Here is a 13,419-nt window from a genome sequence, read left to right on the forward strand (position 1 = left end):
CATAATATCCGTTTTAACTACATAATCACATCCAATTCATGATCCCCCAAATGACCTATATATATATATATAACATATAACCATTCAAACTCAAATCACAATCAACAACCAAAGTACCAACATTCAAGATTGACCAAAAATGAGTCGCCTATATACATGCCACAAAACCAAGTTTTAAACGATATAAAGACTACTGAATCAATATCAGGATAGTGTGAGTTTCTTGACGATCCACCTGATACGTTTCGCAAGTTGACAATCTATAGGGAAAAAGGGAAACAAGGGAGTAAGCATTACTAATGCTTAGTAAGTTCATAGTTACTAAAACAACAACTCACCTCATTTTATAAATTTAAACAACAAGTTATTCAACTTGACGATTTTGCCTAAATCTGGCAACCCTATATTAACAAGGTGAGTTCATCCCCTAACTAATTCATATAACTCTAGACATTTAGCATTTCAAATAATTTTAATACCAATTGCATGGAAAACAACAACTCAATACCATTCACAACATTCCAATCAACATTTCAATTCACAAGTACTACTAAAAGTCTCAATGATACACATGTATCAATACATAGTAACTTTAATTAATCAATTTAAAGATTATATCTATCATTTCATTTTGTTGTTTGAATTTTGCATCAAATTCATAGATTTATCACATTTCCATATTGGCCCTTCGGCACATATATCCAATATATATTAGCAGTCAATGCTATCGATATTCATATATGTAACACCCCTAACCCGTACCCGTCGCTGGAGGGTTAAGGAGTATTACCATACAAGCACGAAATTCCATTTAACTTTATTCGAATAACTCCCGTTGGCATACTTATAAAACCGAATTCCAACTTGTTTTTCCAATTATACAATATACAAAAGAGTCATCTCAAGTTAATGGGTACATTGATTCATTCTTAAGTTCAATTCACATCAAAACATGGAAAACATTAATCGAATATCAACCACACATTCACATTAACTATGTGGAACACATATAGTAACTTAACAAGCCATTTTCGCATGGCTATACATATATACATCATCAAAAAGATACTTATTTAACATCAAAAAGTCAAGCCTATACATGCCATTATCAAAGTTTAGCTACTAGAGTACCGAATGGGCTTAGATAGTGTGGACGACTTCGACTTTGAGATTCCCGAGAACGTAGCTAACGAACGAGATCTATAAAACAGAGAATTAAGGACAACAGAGTAAGCATTTCTATGCTTAGTAAGTTTTAAGCAATGAAATCATTTAAAATTAAAACATAGCATTCATAAGGCTTATCATCTTTTCTTTAACCGAATGTAACCATGACTAAATATACCACTATTGTTCATGCATGTCATTTTAAATTTTTCCTTAAACACAAATTCATATCACGTAGATAACTTCTTTTTATCCAACCAGTTTCATCATTTGGCCGAATACATCTAATTCAATTACAAGGCTAAATAAATACATATATGCATATTCACATATTCATGTTACTTCACACTTCAACCAATATACTCACATGCTTAGAGCCAATCTTAACATATTTCCACTTGAATCAAAATTCATGTATCCTGAATAAGCTATAGACTTCATACAACCCTAAGCAATGGCTGGAAGAGCACTATCCAAATGAATAATCACAATTTAAACCGAATCAAATTTTACAACGTATATACGGTACATACCTGACCATCTTAGGGTTGTGAGCGCATTAATTGGAATTATTACAGCATGATCACACATTTCCAACACAAATGCCTTTGGGACTTAGCCCGGATATAACACCAGCACGAATACCTTTGAGACTTAGCCCGGATATAACACTAGCACAAATACCTTCGGGACTTAGCTCGGATATAACACCAGCACGAATGCCTTCAGGACTTAGCTCGGATATAACACCAGCACGAATGCCTTCGGGACTTAGCCCGGATATAAATCTCACACAAGGCCTGCGGGTCTTACCCTGGTTATAATCCTCAATTATCATGCACATATATATATATATATATATATATATATCATAACACATTAGCATTTCATTTACATTACTAGAACACAAGCACAACATGCTTATCAACCATTCCACTTTCGGCTCAATAGCCACATACAAAGAACACGATTTCATTTCGCTATCCAACATGATTTCTATAACCATTCGGCTACAAGTCATATGCACAAATTATTTATCTCACTACGTAATTCAAGTAGAACTATTAGGTCACAATTTATTTATTATGCTTATATATCATGATTTTATCAAATCATAAGCTAAGTTCCATTACTCAAAGACTTACCTTGTATTTTTCTGAACAAATTTCGGGTTGGCTATTCCGCGACTTTAGCTTTTCCCTTATCCGATGTTGCCCCTCTATGCTCTTGAGCTATGTTAAACAAGTTTAATTATATTAAACCTTATTCATACCTCTCATTCAATAATTACACTTTCATTCCAATATGACACACACACACACACACAATTTTCCTTTACATACACATTCGGCCAAATACAACTATGTTACAAGTCACAACTAAATTATTGATTTGATCAAGTTTACATAATCTTTTAATCAAACTCATTATTCATGACATAATAATCATCAACAGCTGAATATGTGATCACTTAGTAAGCTTAAATTCATGTGAACTTAAGTGTCAAAAATGTTTATGAAATATTTACTCACTATCTTCTATCTTTAACTCAATTTCCTAGCTCCCAATCGGCACACTAGGACCATCTTAATTCATTTCTCATCTTGTTAACATAAACATGGCAAAGCTAATTCCCATAAACAATTATCATTAATTCATTCATTCTCTAGGGACAAAGCCGAATGTTCAATAAGCAAATAAGGCACACAAAGCATGACTTCTTCAATTAAACCTACCATTCTCTATTTCATTGATTTTAACATCAATTTTACTTTTCAACTTCTCACTTTACAATTCGGCAACCATGAAAGCTTCTTTTTAAGCATATTAACTAAATTCTCAATTATCCAAATCTTAACAAAATCTAGCTAATGGCCGACTATAAATACTTTGCCCCATACCCACGAATTCACCTATTCTAAGCTCAATTTGCTAATTAAGTAAATAACACTAATGTTGAGCATTATTTGACAATTTGTCTTAAGTAGCTGACTAAATTCATGTTCCTAATTCATAATTTCAAGTATTTCATTCACAAGTTACACAAATTATGCTCAAAACCTCAAATTCAATTTCGGTAAGCACAAACATGTTAGCCAAAATTTCCCCAAAGCACCTAAACCACTACTATGCATATCTAACAAGTTTAAACCTCACTTATCCACCTTTACTCATAAGAGCATAAAACAAACACCATTTCTTACCATCTATACCATGGCCGAATGCCCAAATCACCATAGAATTCAAAATTTCAAAATGGGCTAAGTCAAATACTTAGCTATCAACCACACTTAAAAAAATTCAAAGGAAATAACATGAAATTTTTACCTTAATCAAGCAAAAATCAAAGACTGACCGAAAGCCTAGCTTTCCCTCTTATATTTGGCAAATGAAGAACAAAAGATGAACTAAGCCTTGTTCTTTTCACCTTTCACTATTTTATTTATTTTATTTTAACACCAATAACATATATAATTATAATTATATTATAATACAAATATATGTATAAAATACATACATTTCAATGATTATTCCACATGGCCGACCACTATATAAAAAAAAATGTCAATTTGACATGCAAGCCCTTGTGTTTTAAAGTCACATAATACAAGGCCATTTCAAAATATACCTAACACATTCTCAAAATTTTTACACAAGTCCATTTTCAATTAATTTCACATCAATTTGCAAAAATTAAAGCATTTAAAAATTCACACAGGCATAAACACATATTTTAGACATAAAATATTATATTCAAATATTTCGGTGACTCGGTTTAGCGGTCCCGAAACCACTTCCCGACTAGGGTCAAAATAGGGCTGTCACAATATATATATCATTAATCAATTTTTTATTACCATAACACAATTATCAATCCAATTTATATCTTAAAGATCAAATATCACATTACTTTCCATTTCCTATCTATTTCCAATCTCAACTCTTAAATAACACTTTTCATTTCAGATTTTCAATCTTATGATTTCAAGGACCTATCATCATTATTTCAATTATATTTATCCCTCTTTTATCATTTATTCCCCCCATAAACTCGACTCTGACTCAAATAGATACAAGACCAAGACACTAGTTTGGCATCCAGTGCCTAATCGGATAAATCTGAAGCAAATAGTTGCGTCCAACACTTATCAAACACCCGGTGTATCATCGATATAACAGAAGTAATTTGGCACCTAGTGCCTCATCGACTCCTAATCGAAGTAACCCTAAACTCTTCCTATCCTATGACATGCCAACAATTTCCAACACTGTCTGAATAATTAATAGGGTAATTATTTTCAATTTCTATTATAAGCCAATTTTCTTAATTCAATTATATATGTTCAATAGCAATTTATCAATACTTATCAATACCAATATAATTCTTCTCAATACAAAAATCAATTTTGCATTTACATCAATAGACAATCATATCAAATCAATTCAATTTAGTCATTACTGTAAACAATCAATCAATTTCATACAAACACAACTCTGTCAATTATAATCAATTATAAATTTATTTTTATTTCAAATTTCATTTCATCATTTTAAGTTTTATCCTTCAGCTTATCACTTTTCCATGTTCTAGTCCATAACTCACTCGTTGTACCAAATTATGAACAATTTAAACTATTATCAAACATATACAATTTCACAAATCAAATATCAAGCAATCTAAATACAATGATACTATGTGAACTTACCTGGTCAAAAAAAAAAAATACTCTTTAAGAACTAATCAACTTTTTTTGTTATTTCCTCGAATTTTCTTTAATTTGGTCAAATTTTCGATCTATTCAATAACTAAATTAAATTTATCAATTCCAACCCTATTATTACATCCAATTATAAACATGTATCAACTCAATTTTAGTATTCAGATGCCCCTAAATTTTTACATTTTATTCAATTTAGTCCTTAAAACCGAACTTATCATATCTTTCAAATTTGAACTCCAAATTTTAAACCCACGTCAATTATGTCAATATACAACCTCATATTATCACAATTTACAAAAAAATTCATACCAATTTGAATATATTCACAATTTAGTCCCTAACTCAAAACTAAAAAATTATTTAATAAATTAATCATATTTCATTTCTAAGCTTCAAAATCAACCATAAACATTCAAAAACTTCAGTTAACATCAATAGAAACTTTATAAATCTTTAATAACTTTCAAAACAGAAATACGAGTTAATTGGACTTAATTGTAACGATCTCAAAAATATAAAAAATATTTAAAACGGGTGTTCAAAGGACTTACATGCACGATTAGAAAGCTTGAAGGGTTCGAATATGGCTTCCTATTTTATTTTCTTATTTCAAACGGTGAAAAACAAGTGATGAGGAAGATGACAATGATGTTTTAAATGTTTAAATATATAATTGAAATTAATAAAACATTTTTTAGTAATAATAAAACATTTTTAAATGAAATTTCCACTTAAATATTATACACCATATTCTCATTAGAATTAAGGGACCGAATCCTTATTTAAATAAAATATATGGTAAAATAAAATAAAAGAAGAATTCATATAGAATTACACTTCTTTTATTTTATTTTAGAATAAGGTTATTAAATTCCATCTATTTGATATTAATTAGAATAAAGTGTTTCAGTCTTACTAGAATATGGCTTTACAAGCCTATAAGTAGACATAGTCTATTCCTCTTGTAATAAATTCGAATTCGACATAGTGAATTTTCTTCTCCTCTGCCCGTGGTTTTTTTCCTGAAAGGGTTTCCACGTAAAAATCTGTGTGTTCTATATTTTATTTTATTTTATTTTCACAAATTGGTATTAGAGCTTTCGGGTTGTTCATCTCGATCACAGTAATGGCATCTTTGAAGTATGAAATTCCGCCGTTGGATAGCAATATCAGGTTTGCGTTGTGGCAGATTAAGATGCAAGCAATTCTTGCGCAGATGGATCTGGAGGATGCTTTGCTAGGGATAGATAAGATGCCTTCAACATTTACAGATGAAGAGAAGAAACGTAAAGATCGAAAGGCGTTAATACAATTACAACTGTATTTGTCCAACAAAATTTTACAGGATGTTATGAAAGAGAAGACCACCGCTGCATTATGGAAGAGGCTAGAACAAATATGTATGTCGAAAACTCTAACAAGCAAGTTGCATATGAAGCAGCGTCTTTATACTCGTTGTAATACCCTGAAAATTTTTACAGTAAGATATTATCCTTGATATAGTAAAATAAGGAAATAAAGTGACATAAAGGGAAATTTTGAGTTATGTCAATATTAAAAAGTATATTATGATATATTAATTCAAGAAAGGACTAAATTGTAAAAGTGAGAAAAGTTTTGTTGCACAAGAGTAAATACTCAAAATTTAAGGGTTAAAGTGTAAATATGAAAATTTGAAGGACCAATAGTGTAAATATTTTAAGAGTGGAATGATCTAGAAACTAAGGAAAATGGATGAATTAGGACTAAATTGAATAGGTGAAGAACTATGAGGGACTAAATTGCATTTTACCAAAATTAAATGATGACTCAAGGATGGAATTTTAAAAGATAATAAAGGAAAAATGGTCAATTGGAAGAGAGAGAAATCTAGAAAGTAATGATGATGTTGATGATATTTTATGATTATTTAATTAAATATATATTATTTTAATGAGATATTTTATTATTATTTTATTATTAATTATTTAGTATAAAAGGAAGGAAAGATGAAGAATTTTCATCATCTTTCCATGCATGCAGCCAACGTTAGAAGAGAAGGAAAAGAAAGAAATTTTCTTTTCTTTACAATTTGGTCCTTCCACCAAAAATTCACCATTTCTACCTAGAAATCAAAAGAATTTCCATTGCTACTAAGAGAGAGAAATGTTAAGGAAGCCACGGGGAGTTAGAATATCAAGTTGGATTCAAGAAATAGAAGCTGGAGGAGAGAGAAAATCAAGTTAAAGATTAGTATCAATAGAACAAGGTAAGTATATCAAGATTTCAATATGTTTTTAAGTTTGTTATTATTGATAAAACATGGAAATAATGTTATAGTAGAGTTTTCTTACATAAGGTCTTATGTTCTTGATATGTTAGTGAAGAGAAAATAAGAGAAAGTGATGAGAAATGGTGTAGAAAAAGAAAATAAGGATGTTATAACATGGTAATTAGTATCTTGTACTAAAACAGTTTTGGACAGCAGCAGTAGTCTAACTTTGAAAAAATCATAAAAAATTATATAAATCTAATTATAGGATGAATAAAATATGAAATTAAAGCTTATTAAGTCTAGTTTCTTATAGAAGAAATTATGTAAGCAATGGAATTGTAAATCATGAGATATGATGAATTTTGTGAGACAAGGTCAGAATGATTTCGGGTTTCCCTATTCTGAATTTGTAAAATCATAAAAAAATGGATAAAAATAATTAGGGGATTAAATTTATATGTTTAGAATCCTGAATGAGTCTATTTTCAATAGAAACAAACATGAACATCATTCGAATTCTGTATGAGGAGATAATTAATTTTTAGTGAAGAAGGGTCAGAACTGTCAGACAGCAGAATAGGGGTAACTTTAAAGAATAAACTGTACTTATTGGCTAAACCAAAAATTCTGAAAATTTTTTGGTAAGAATATATATATGAGTCTAGTTTCAGGAAAAATTATCGGATCTTAATTTGAAGTTCTATAACTCCAGATATAAATAATTTAGTGACTATGACACAGATAGAGAGCTTGAATATTCATAAAAGTAAATAATAAAAATTATGGATAATGTTACTTACAAGTGTGTTATCTACATTAAGGATGTGGAATGGAGAGGAGGAAGAGGAAAAATATGTATGAATATTCATCTAGCATGGCTAATTTGCATATTTTAGGCTCAGGGACTAAATTGAATAAAAATAAAACTTTATGGGCAATTTTGTAAAAATGTCAGAAATGACCAAATTGCATGAAATGGATTATTTTATTATTTAAATTAAAAAATTGAATGAAATTATTAATTTAGTTTAAGATCGGGGGAAAACATGTTTTAGGGATTAAATTAAAAACTGTTGAAATTATGGAAAATTTTGATATTTTATAGAATTCATGGACTGTTATCAATATATATGAGAATAATAGCTGGAAATAAGGATTAAATTGTAAGAATTTTATTTTTCTGACCCTAAGGACGAAATCGTCACTAATTAAAAGTTTAGGGGCAAAATGGTAATTTTATCTAGAGCATTAATTAAATGCATTAGAATATGAAATGAATGAAAATGATGATCAAATTTATTTATAAAGATCTGGACGATTCAAATATGAGACTTGATCGTGGAAAAGAAAAGATATCGGATTAATGAAATTATAAACACAAACAAGCAATGAGGTAAGTTTGTGTAACTTGAATTGCATTTTAAATACTTGAAATATGTGATTATGTGATGAAAATATGATTTGAATGTTCAATTCATGCTATTTGATAAAATATTGATAATACTCGATATAAATTGAAAATAAATCCCGGTTGAATGAAAGGAAAATTCGATGGATCTCTGAAAAGGAATTGACTGTAAAAAGGATCTAGCCCGAACGGGTGATCTTATCCTGATATAGCCCTCCCGAAGAATACGTGTAAATGGGTTTAGCCCAGACGGGTAATCCGAATTAGGGTCTGAATTTAGCCTGGATTGGTAATTCAGATCCAATCTTATTAGAGTAATTGTCGTTGCAGGGGATTTAGCCTGGACTGGTAATCCCGACAATACTCTATGAGTTTATATTACTGAGGATTTAGCCCGGACCGGTAATCCCATTGTAAGGATGAGGTTCAGCGGAGTGTGCTCTCGATATGAAATGTGTAAGACCATGGTTGAAAGATACCATGGCAACCTGATATGAAATGTGTAAGACCATGATTGAAAGATACCATGGCAGCCTGATATGAAACGTGTAAGACCATGGTTGAAAGATACCATGGCACCTGATATGAAACGTGGAAGACTGTAACACCCCAAACCCGAGACCATCGCCGGTGTCGGACCCGAGGGGTTAACAAGCCAAGTTCACATGTTTTGCCCACCAATTTGACATTTCCAGTCAGGCTGGAAAACTGCGTCACTGTCGCCTTAAAAATCATATCTCGAGTTTCAAACCTCGGAAACTGGTTTCGTAAATTTTCCCTGAATTTAGACTCATATATCCATCCATGGATTTATTTCTAGGATTTTTGGTCGGGCCAATTGGTACAGTTTATTAGTTAAAGTTACCCATGTTACAGGGATCGACTGCTCTGACCTTCGCGCGGTATAACTTTAATATCTCTCTGTACAGGGCTTTAATGCTGGTGTCGTTTGTTTCTAATGAAACTAGACTCAAAATGGAATCTGTACATATAAGGTATGTCTCCTAATTCTTTTGGATAATTTATAGTGAATTTTAAAGTTACGACAGGGAACCCAGAAACCATTCTGGCCCTGTCTCACAATAGCTTTAATATCTCTTAACCTGTAACTCCTATGACCATTTCGTTTCTTCCATATGAAAATAGACTCATCAAGGTTCATTTACATAGCTTATTCACTATTTAATTCCATTCCTATGAATTTTGGTGATTTTTCACATTCATGCCACTGCAGCTGGCAGCATCTGTTTTAAGGTAGGACTTACCTATTTGGTAGTCTCCATGAATCAACTAGTCTTGCCATACATAGGTTCATATATGATCATTTTAACCATGCCAATGGCTGATCATATGACCAAAATTCCCATTTCCAAGCCATAGCCACATCATGACACCAAATATATACATACAACCCACAATTAGTCTAAGTTCATGCTTCCTTTTCGAGCCATTTTCGCATGGCCGTACATACTTACATTACAACATATTTAACAAACAAGAGGTAGTCCTATACATGCCATCTCAAGTTCAATCAAAAATTTATACCAAAATGGAGGCTTGATAGTGTGAATGACTTCGACTTCAACGATCCCAAATCCGATTGCCTCGAGCGAAATCTAGAAAACCGAGAGCCAAAGCAACGGGTAAGCATTTTTATGCTTAGTAAGTCTCAAGGAATATAATCAACTCTAATTACAGCAATACATTCACATAGCCAAATGCATCATTTCATTTATACACATTCTTACTTCACACTTCATCATTATATAATTTCACAAAGTATCAATCAATTCAATAACTGAAATTCATTAGTCGATTGAGCGAATGTTGCTCAAACATGTCGACTTTCCGATGCACATATAACGTACCTTATCCTTTGGGCTTTTCGAGTGTACTAATTGAATTCATTACAGCAACCAACACTCACCTCCAGCCCAAGATTCTTCGGAATATAACCGGATATAATCACGTGCACAAATGCCTTCGGGTCTTAGCCCGGATAGAATGTCTCGCACGAATGCCTTGGTCTTAGCCGGATGTAGCCACTAGCGCAATTGCCTTCGGTCTTAACCCGGATATAATTTCCAGCATAATTGTCTTGATTTAGCCGGATATCATTCAATTTCCCATGAACACATACATCAATTATCATTGGACATACATAATTCATTTTCGTTACTAAGGCTCAAACGCAATTATAGTCACAAGCATATTCGCCTTGGGACTTAGCCCGGTAGAATTCAAATACTCATGCATACACAATCAATAATCAATACACATCCATACTTTATTTCACACAATTCAAGTAGGGTCACTTCTTGAGGACTTACCTCGGATGTTGTCGAACGGCTTTTTCGGCTATTCGATCACTTTCTCCTTCCCCTTGTCCAATTGTGGCCCTCTAAGCTCTTGAGCTAATTCAAACAAATTCAATTTATTAAAACCTCATTGTGCTAGCTTTTGGCGAATATGACAAGGAGTTTAAATGGTCATATGGCCACCCTTTAGCTTGAATACACAATGGTCATGCACATTTTATACTACATCAAGCAATTCAATACAATTTATTCGAGCATCAAGGAAATGCTAAGGCCTTCAATAGGCTACCCAAGGCCGAATATTCATGTACATGTTGAGGTCAATTTTGCACTTAATACCTCACAAAAACAGCATGCAATTTACTAATTAATGCTTTGCACATTGTGGCCCAAAACTTATAATATAGCATCAAGCACCTACATGTGTGCTAGGCAATTGTGCTTGCAATTTCACAAGCATTCTTCCACATCTTCTTCTTTAAACCAATATATTCATCACTTAGTTCATAACCAAAACATAATGTGCAATCATATATATGCATATATGAGCATGGCCAATTTCAAGGTGTCCATAGCCATCCAAAACACAAATTTTAACTAACATGCAAGAAGCATGAATCATGCTCAAGAATGCATCATGGCGAATATGACAATCATGCTTCTTTTCAACTTCAATCATGATAAAACAAAAGAAAGCTCAAAATCTTACTCATAGGTAGACAATCCATCATTGCATGCATCATCATCAAGTTTCACACTTAGCATGCAATGGCTTTATCACCATAACAACTTTGGCCAAATGCCATTTCCATGGCATAACAAAGATTTGAGCCATGGCTAACATGCACATCAAATTAGCAACCAAAACATGCATGAAACTCCCAACACAACCTCATACATACCTTACTCTTGATGCAAATTTAGCCAAATCACCTTCTAGATCTCTTCTAAACAAAGGAAATGAAGCAAAAATCCTTCTTCCTCTTAGTATTTTTGGCCAAAAGGAGAGAACAAGGATGAACAAATTTTTGTTTTTTCTTCTTGGTTGCACGGCAATGGGGGATGCTACTCTCTCACACATTTTTTTTTCATTCTTTTCTTACCCATGCTTATTTGTTTATTATTTCTCCCTAATGCCCAACAAAACATGTTTCATGACATGTTTAGCCCATATCTCTTTGTCATGGCCGGCCATCACTTGTAAAGGGAATTTGACATGCAAGTCCATTATTTTGCATGCATGCTTTAATTAGTCATCACACATTTCCCTATCGTACTTTCCAAGTTCACTACTAAGTCCTTTCTAGTGGAATTCACCTTTATAACACTAAATCAATCATCATAAAATGTCATACATGAGCACACATATTATAGGCATCAAAATAAATTTTAATTATTTTTATGCCTCGGTTTTGTGGTCCCGAAACCACATTCCGACTAGGGTCAATTTTGGGCTGTCACAACTCTCCCCACTTAAGAAATTTTCGTCCCCGAAAATCTTACCGTAAATAGGTTTGGATATCGCTCTTTCATAGAGTTCTCGGTCTCCCAAGTAGCTTCTTCTATCCGTGCTTGAGCCATAATAGCTTCACTAGCGGAACCCGCTTGTTTCGCAACTCTTTCACTTCCGTGATAGGATACGAATCGGTTCTTCCTCATAACTCATATTGGCTTGAATTTCAATTTCGATGGACTAATCACGTGCGATGGATTGGATCTATAGCGTCAAGCATCGAAACATGGAAGACATCGTGAACCTTTTGAGTTCAAGGGCAAAATCAAGCGATATGCCACCGGACCGACTCGCTCGATATCTCATATGGTCCAATGAACCTCGAGCTCAACTTGCCCTTACGGTACGAACTCGAGTATCTTTTTCCAAGGCGATACCTTGAGAAACACTTTATCACCCACCTGATACTCGACATCCTTACGCTTCAGATCCGCATACGACTTCGACGATCGGAGGCTATCTTCAGACTTTCACGGATTACTTTCACTTTCATTCAGCATCCCTAATCAAATCCACCGAAAATCTTGCTTTCACCGAGCTCGGTCAAAACAATGGCGTGCGGCATTTACGACCGTCGCACAAGGCCTCGTAGGGTGCCATCTTAATACTTGATTGAAAGTTTGTTGTTGTAAGCGAATTCAATTAACGGCAAATACCGCTTCCCATGAACCACTAAACTCGAGGACGCAACATCTTAACATATCCTCAAGTATCTCGAATTATCCGCCGGATTGACCATCGGTTTGGGGGTGAAAGGCGGTGCTGAAATGCAACTTGGTACCCAAAGCTTCTTGCAACTTTTTCCAAAATCGCGAGGTAAATCTCGGATCTCTATCCGACACGATAGAAATAGGCACCCCGTGTAATTTCACAATCTGAGAAACGTACAATTCCGCTAATTTGTCCATTGAAAAATCCGTACGTACGGGACAAAGTGGGCCGACTTAGTCAATCGATCTACCACGACCCAAACCGCATCCTTCTTACTCGCTGACAATGGCAGTCCGGATACAAAGTCCATTGTGACTCGATCCCAT

This window comes from Gossypium arboreum, chromosome 6 (genome assembly GCF_025698485.1).
Source record: "Gossypium arboreum isolate Shixiya-1 chromosome 6, ASM2569848v2, whole genome shotgun sequence".
Lineage (NCBI taxonomy): Eukaryota > Viridiplantae > Streptophyta > Magnoliopsida > Malvales > Malvaceae > Gossypium > Gossypium arboreum.